Source organism: Trichomycterus rosablanca, chromosome 14 (assembly GCF_030014385.1).
Source record: "Trichomycterus rosablanca isolate fTriRos1 chromosome 14, fTriRos1.hap1, whole genome shotgun sequence".
In the NCBI taxonomy this organism is placed as follows: domain Eukaryota; kingdom Metazoa; phylum Chordata; class Actinopteri; order Siluriformes; family Trichomycteridae; genus Trichomycterus; species Trichomycterus rosablanca.
Genome location: NC_086001.1, coordinates 705,001 through 712,500, shown reverse-complemented (window position 1 = coordinate 712,500; position 7,500 = coordinate 705,001). Strand labels below are relative to the sequence as shown.

The 7,500-nt window shown below is 42.5% G+C and overlaps 2 protein-coding genes across 6 annotated transcripts in view; both read right to left on the bottom strand.

The window, feature by feature from the left end:
* The window catches only part of LOC134327063 (adenylate cyclase type 4-like), a 31,805-nt gene extending 26,725 nt beyond the window's left edge, over nucleotides 1-5,080 (bottom strand). The window contains exon 1 of the mRNA XM_063009133.1: nucleotides 4,995-5,080. The gene's annotated coding sequence lies outside the window, so the exon portion shown is untranslated. The remainder of the gene's footprint in view (nucleotides 1-4,994) is intronic.
* Nucleotides 5,081-7,297: 2,217 nt separating this feature from the next.
* tox4b (TOX high mobility group box family member 4 b) overlaps nucleotides 7,298-7,500 on the bottom strand; it is a 25,213-nt gene continuing 25,010 nt past the window's right edge. For all 5 annotated transcript variants that reach the window (XM_063008756.1, XM_063008752.1, XM_063008754.1 and 2 more), the window contains one exon: nucleotides 7,298-7,500. This exon is cut by the window's right edge and continues 1,257 nt beyond it. The gene's annotated coding sequence lies outside the window, so the exon portion shown is untranslated.

The following is a 7,500-nucleotide window of genomic DNA, read 5'->3' as shown; positions in this document are numbered from 1 at the left end:
GGTGGTTGAGATGAACCCTGGACTAAGCGCCCTGAGCGGCCAGAAGTATGTGGACACCAAACGAGGCTGTAAGAGATTCTGCTCTTTATATTCACCTGAACACAGATGATTCTGCTCATGCTAGTTTTAAGCTCCTGAGTTTGACTGGATCAGGTGTTTATACGGGCACAGAGAAGTCACTCAGAACACACTGACTTTATATAACAGAACTTCTCATCAGCGTGATGATCACCACAGATCTTTTTATAACCTCGTTCACCAGCTCCACCAAAAATACCCACAATTCTAAGCTGCACGTCAGTGAGGTGAGTGTGGTTTATGATGAAGGAGGTTATTGTGCTTCACACAGAGCAGCAGGTTCATCATCTAGAACAGGGGTGTCAAACTCACGGCCCGCGGGCCAGATCCGGCCCGCCACGTCATGTTATGTGGCCCGCGAGAGCTTAAACGACTGTACGATTGTTGTGATGGTTCGAGTCGTTACAGAGACGCGCTTATAATTTAATGGGACTCCGGCGCCTTTAACCGGCAACCGGTGACATCGTAGTCATGGCAACTAACTTTGACCTTCGCTGGAAGCCATGTGACTTTTACGGCAAAAGAACGCGGGGTAGTAATGTAAACAATAATAATAAATATAAATAATTATCTTGCAATATAATACCCAAGCATCGTCTGTAAGTCGTGGCGTTTATATTCTCAGTTGTTAGTAAATGTTTAGTGAGTATATCACAGCGTTTTAGTTACAAATTTACCGTAATTAAATACAATTGTTACCGTTACTATAGCAATTAGTATCTTTACACACAATTTTAACTCGTTATTTTACGTTTGGTTAAATCTCATATTGTACCAGATGTAACACTTGACTACAGCTGTGTGCTTTTACTGTATTAAGTTCTTTATTGTTTTTATTGTTTGTATTTTTACTTCATTTTGATGCACACAGTGTATCACACAGCTGGGAAGCAAATAAACCGACTGTATTCTGAAGAGAGCTGTCTGTCTGTCTGTCTGTCTGTCTGTCTGTCTAGCTGAGAAAGGGGGATAAACTATTAGTGAGGGCAGAATGATTGTCTTAAAAATACACTGTAAAATCCTACATTAACTGCATCTTTCAAAATGCAGGCTGATTTTGTGACCTGCAAAGTGACACATCCCACCAGTAGATGATAAGAAATATTTACACATGATCCTAAAATGTACAAGAAGATAAGTGAGAAAATTAAGTAGAAGGAGGAAATGTAATGAAAGTGAAAACAAGTTTGTGCTTCAGGAAGAGAAAGTGGTGCGTCTCTTGTGTTATGAGGCCGTGTCTGTGGTAAAGGAGGACGATATAATTATAGCCTCCAAGAAAAACAGCAGACTGCATTCACAGCAGGATACGTTACAATCAGCCCTTTGAGGGCCACAATAATGCTGATGTGGCCCTCGGTGATAATGAGTTTGACACCCCTGCTCTAGAACATCTACAGATGCACCAAACCAACATACAGCAGATGCATGAGACGTCCCTGTGGGTTATATTATTATTATATAGCACTCACACACACACACACACACACACACACACTCACACTCACACTCACACACTCACACACACACACACACACACACACACTCACACACACACTCACACACACACACACACACACTCACACACACACTCACACACACACACACTCACACACTCACACACACACACACACACTCACAAACACTCACACACACACACACACTCACACACACACACACTCACACACACACACACTCACACACTCACACACACACTCACACACACACTCACACACACACACTCACACACACACACTCACACACACACACTCACACACACACACTCACACACACTCACACACACACACTCACACACACACACACACACACACACTCACACACACACACACACTCCTTTGTTCATTGATCAGATGCAAATCAGTCCGTGTTCCAGTGAAATGAACGACCACGTCGTGTTCCTCTCTCATCCATCCATCAGGAACCAGGAACCACAGCTGGAACTAAAGCAGGAACCACCACACTGTACCCACCACCCATCTTCAACCTCAACACAGGAGCATCAACCATCAGGAGCATCTCAGCAAAAGTACCCCCCCCCCCCTGTGATCTGAGCTCAGAGATCTGGACTGATCCTGACTGGAACCCAGTAGAGACGCTGTGACCTGACGGGACCTGAACCCAGCAGCTCTGATAATAAGAGATCAGAATAATCAGATTCCCTCACACTGATGAAAGATTTAGATCAGATGATCAGATGATAGGAAGTGTTTAGTTACAGTCGGTGCTGATAAAGGAGCTCATATGATAAGGGTGATATTGGTGTTGGATAACCTTTGTTCCTTAAATACTTAAATACATTATATAGTGTTTTATAAGCTGTGTTGTATGGATAATACATCTACAGTATCTGTATACACCGATCAGGCATAACATTATGACCACTCACAGGTGAAGTCAATAACACTGATTATCTCTTCATCACGGCACCTGTTAGTGGGGGGGGGGGGGGGGGGTTATATTAGGTAGTGAGTGAACATTTTATGGAGCAATGGAAGGAGGTGTCCCGGTCTGATGAATGGTGTTGTATATCGTATATTGTACATCTGTATTTACAGCTACTGGAGGCCAATAATTTCCTTCAGCATAAATAAAGTATCTATATATCTAACAATTAAACAATATTTATTAATAAGCACTTGTTTTTAAATTTTTGTTTCTGTCTTTTTTCCTCCCAATTCAGTTTATCTGCACCTCACTGGTCCATGATGTCCAGATTAATTACGTTCATTGTTAAGTTTAAGTTAACAAATTAATCACTTGGTCGCCCATGACCCTGTCGCCGGTTTACCGCTGTTCCTTCCTTGGAGCACATTTGACAGATACTGACCACTGCAGACCGGGACACACCCCACAAGAGCTGCAGTCATCTTATAAGTCTTATTTGAGTGACTAAAATCCTGTAATAAACATAAATAAATCACAGTGCAGTAATTTTGACTAAATAAATGAAATTAATACAAATATTCATAATATTTATAATATTAATGTTTACAGTTTCTCTCTGGCTCTGGATGCCACAAACGTTTCCACTTAATTCCTCTCAAATTAATTATATTAATTTAAAATAATTAATTAATCTAAAACACATTTTAACAGTGGTTTCTCTTCTAGTCCTACACAAACCGAAATTCATCAAAATTCATCATATTTTTTAATTTAAAAAATATAATTGGAGCTTTTTGGCGTCTCATCATTCCTGCAGCTGAAGCTTTTAAATCAGTTTTAAGTTCCAGTCTCGTTTATCAGAAACGTCGCTCACGTTTAACCTCACTGAGTTAAAAGTGGAAAAATCCTACTGGGTGAAAAATGGGGTCGAGGTCGGGGTGCAGAAAGTTTTGGGACGGAACGAATCATTATAAATCAATAATAAAATAGAAGTATAGGGTTAATGATCCTGTACAGAGCTGCTTTATCTTCACCCTGTCCCTCCTCATTTTCCTATCGTGGTCCTGATCTCTGTTACACCTGAACCTCCCGTCTCTTTCCTCCACAGTACAGTCCATTGTGTTCCTCATTACTTCCTCTTTTACAAACCCAACACCCGTACTGGCAGCACACAGTGATGGTTTGGTCCATCTGTCCTTCAGATTAACATTCAGGACTGAGGTACCGCAGGACCAGGAGGGAGGTGGAAATCGTTTCCCAAACTAAATAACACTTCATGGTTTCAGGTTGTATTTCTTAATGCAGTGGTGGCCTGTGTTAACTGACAACAGTTTTCTGAAGCACTCCCGAACCCATGTGGCTACATGTATATATACACTGATCAGCCATAACATTAAAACCACCTCCTTGTTTCTACACACACTGTCCATGTTATCAGCTCCACTTACCATATAGAAGCACTTTGTAGTTCTACAATTACTGACTGTAGTCCATCTGTTTCTCTACATGCTTTGTTACCCCCTTTCACCCTGTTCTTCAATGGTCAGGACCCCCACAGGACCACCACAGAGCAGGTATTATTTAGGTGGTGGATGATTCTCAGCACTGCAGTGACACTGACATGGTGGTGGTGTGTTAGTGTGTGTTGTGCTGGTATGAGTGGATTTTTAAACACCTCACTGTTACAGCTGGACTGAGAATTGTCCACCAACCAAAAACATCCAGCCAACAGCGCCCCGTGGGCAGCGTCCTGTGACCACTGATGAAGGTCTAGAAGATGAGCGACTCAAACAGCAGCAATAGATGAGCGATCGTCTCTGACTTTACATCTACAAGGTGGACCGACTAGGTAGGAGTGTCTAATAGAGTGGACAGTGAGTGGACACGGTGTTTAAAACCTCCAGCAGCGCTGCTGTGTCTGATCCACTCATACCAGCACAACACACACTAACACACCACCACCATGTCAGTGTCACTGCAGTGCTGAGAATCATCCACCACCTAAATAATACCTGCTCTGTGGGACTACAGTCAGTAATTGTAGAACTACAAAGTGCTTCTATATGGCTTGGCTTAGCAAAACAGTGAATAAAGAACTAAATAAAGAAGAACAAACTGAGTTGTGGTGCAGTGATAAGGTCTGATGCCAATAAAGAGTGTAAATCTGATCGTTTGCATGAAAACATCTTCAGACCTTCAAACTTTGTTTGTTTACTTTCCACACTTCCAAATTCGTTCAAAAACGTTCATAACTTTTAAATATGATCAATAGATTAATTATAGATTGATAGATTCATCTATATCGAGGATAGAGTTTTAATGAAATGAAATTAATAAAGAATTCGATGTTTATTGATGTTACAGTAAAGTTCAGATTACAGAACCGCACAGATTCGAGTCTTTAAAAGCCTCCAAACATCAGATTAAACTAAAACCAGGAACCATGAGACAGAATCTGATCCTAAACTTAAACATATCAGATCACAAAAACACCGCGATGTTTGAGCACCTACCTGCTCAGGTGTTCCAGCTCCGGGTCTCGATCACTTCACCTGAGTTCCTCTCTGAAGGAATGTTCCTGAAATAGTTCCATCACTCCGCGCCCAGCAAACCGGTTCAGCAACACCCACACCAGCACAATGAAGCTCCTGCTAGACTGGAGGAATATTCCAAATATGAAAGGGCCTGTGGCTGCACCCATCCGAACTGTGCCGACAACGATCAAAGGGGAAACCACACAGATGTGTTCCATCACCAAACCCAGTCAGAGGCTCCCGACGTCATTCACCAACAGAACACAGCAATCAAAATAGAACTGATCATTGTGTTAACACGCACGCACGCACACACGCACGCACGCACACACACACACACACACACACACACACACACACACACACGAGTGTGTTTATATGATTATATTTTGTATAACGATCCATGTCAGCAACAACCAACTTCAGTTCAGACTTTAAGGTGAAGTTCAAAGCTGAAACCTCTTTCCTGCACCAAATCCTGCAGGTCCATGACCATGTAAAGCTTGCTCGACTTCGGACAATAATGGAATAATACGCATTCCAACAGTTTCCAGTTTAAGACCACTGTTCCATAAACCTTAAGCTTTCCGTACAGTTTTTATATTTAAACCCTGTTAGGGACAGTGGTAGTCTAGTGGGTGGAGCTTTGGGCTGAGAGGTTGAGAGTTCAAATCCCAGCTCTGCCATGCAGCCACTCTTGGGCCCTTGAGCAAGGCCCTCAACCCTGTCTATTCCAGGGGCGCTGTACAATGGCTGACCCTGCACACTGACCACAACTTCCAAACAAGCTGGGATACTGTTCACGTGAATATGTATAGATGACAAATAAAGGCGTTCTATTCTATATGGACACAGAGAAGTCATCAGCCGTGGGCTGTAATCTCAAGATGGGCCAAAAGACAGAGGAACCACGCTGTGGTCAAATAAGTCCACAGCTCTCCATACTGAAGATGAAAAGGAGCATCCAGACTGCTATCAGCGAAAGATGCAAAAGCCAAGATCTATCATGGCATGGGTGACCTGCACTTGTGTGAAGGTACCACTGACGCTGAGGCGTATTGTGGGATCTTAGAGACTGTGCTGCCATCATGGCGACGCCTTTTCCCAGAAAGTTCCTGATCATTTCAGCGAGAGTGCGCATGCTTGAGCAGCCTGCCTGCAGTCCAGATCTGTCCCCTGTTGAAAATATCCAGAGCATCATGAAGAGGAGAATCAGACGACGGTGAGCACGGACTGTTGAGGAGCTAAAGTCTCGTATCGAGACTCGCAAGCCTGCAACAGTTAGCGTCCTCAGTTCCTCACGCATTAAAAAGTGGAATTTATAGGAACGCTGATGGAACACGCCCCCGTCCTGACTTTTTTGGAGTGTTGTTAATACTTACAGACAAGGACGGATTAAGGATAGTCTGGGTCCCTGGGCAAAGAGTTGAAATTGCTTGTCTTAAATTTAAATAATTGCAAAATTGCTAAATTAATTTGTGTCTCTGCGCTTAAGAGAAATTGAACATAATAATTTTGAAACAATACAAATTCAGAAACATTAATTAAGGGCCTGAATCGCATATTTGCAATAAAACGTCTGTTATGAAATATGGTAGCTTGCCTGGCAATTTGTAGGTTCCTAGAAAGTCAAGGAGCCATGGTAAACGACTTCTATGGAAGTCAAGGGCCCCATAGCAGGGGCCCTCGTGATCAAGGGCCCTCTAATGGTATGCCCTGCTCTTCTCTAGGGCCCCCTGGTAGGGGCTCTCATAACCAGGGCCCTCTAAAAATATGCCCCCCTCTTTCCTAGGACCCCTAATAGCCAGAAGTCGAAGTCAGAGCAGTGCCACAACGCCTCATCCATTTTCATAAGGGGCCCAAAAGCATGACTAGGGGCCCCAAAAGCAAGGAGGCCCTAGGGTCAAAGTCCCTAATAGTCAGAGGATCCTTAGAATGGAGGGCCCTCGGAAATAAAAATATATTGTATCATAAATGTTGATAGGCATCGCAAAATGTTTTGGGCCAGGGCCCCCTGACCTCAAGGGCCCCTGGGCACTGGCCCCACTGGCCCGGTCAGTAATCCAGCCATGCTTACAGACTAGAATGAAGTTGATCAGTGAAACATTGGGAATCAATTAAAGATTGAAGAGAATAAACTGTGGTTTGCAGATAACAGTAATGAACCATTTTATTAATATTAATAATAATAATAATAATAATAATAATAGAAAATGTGCTCTTTAAGCTTTAATGCTAATATTTTAAAGAGAAATAGAAATTAAAGGAGGATTTTCCAGACGGATCTTTCATGTCCAGTTTATTTAAAAAAAATCCACAGGCTCATTCCTGAACCCTTCACATCATCACTGTAACGACGCTGATCAGAACATCCATCATCATCATCAGAGGTCCGAGATCTTTAATCCATGATCAGAATAAATCAGAGTAAATGAAAGTACAGATGATTACAGATGTTCTCATCAGTCGGGTTCTAATATTAACA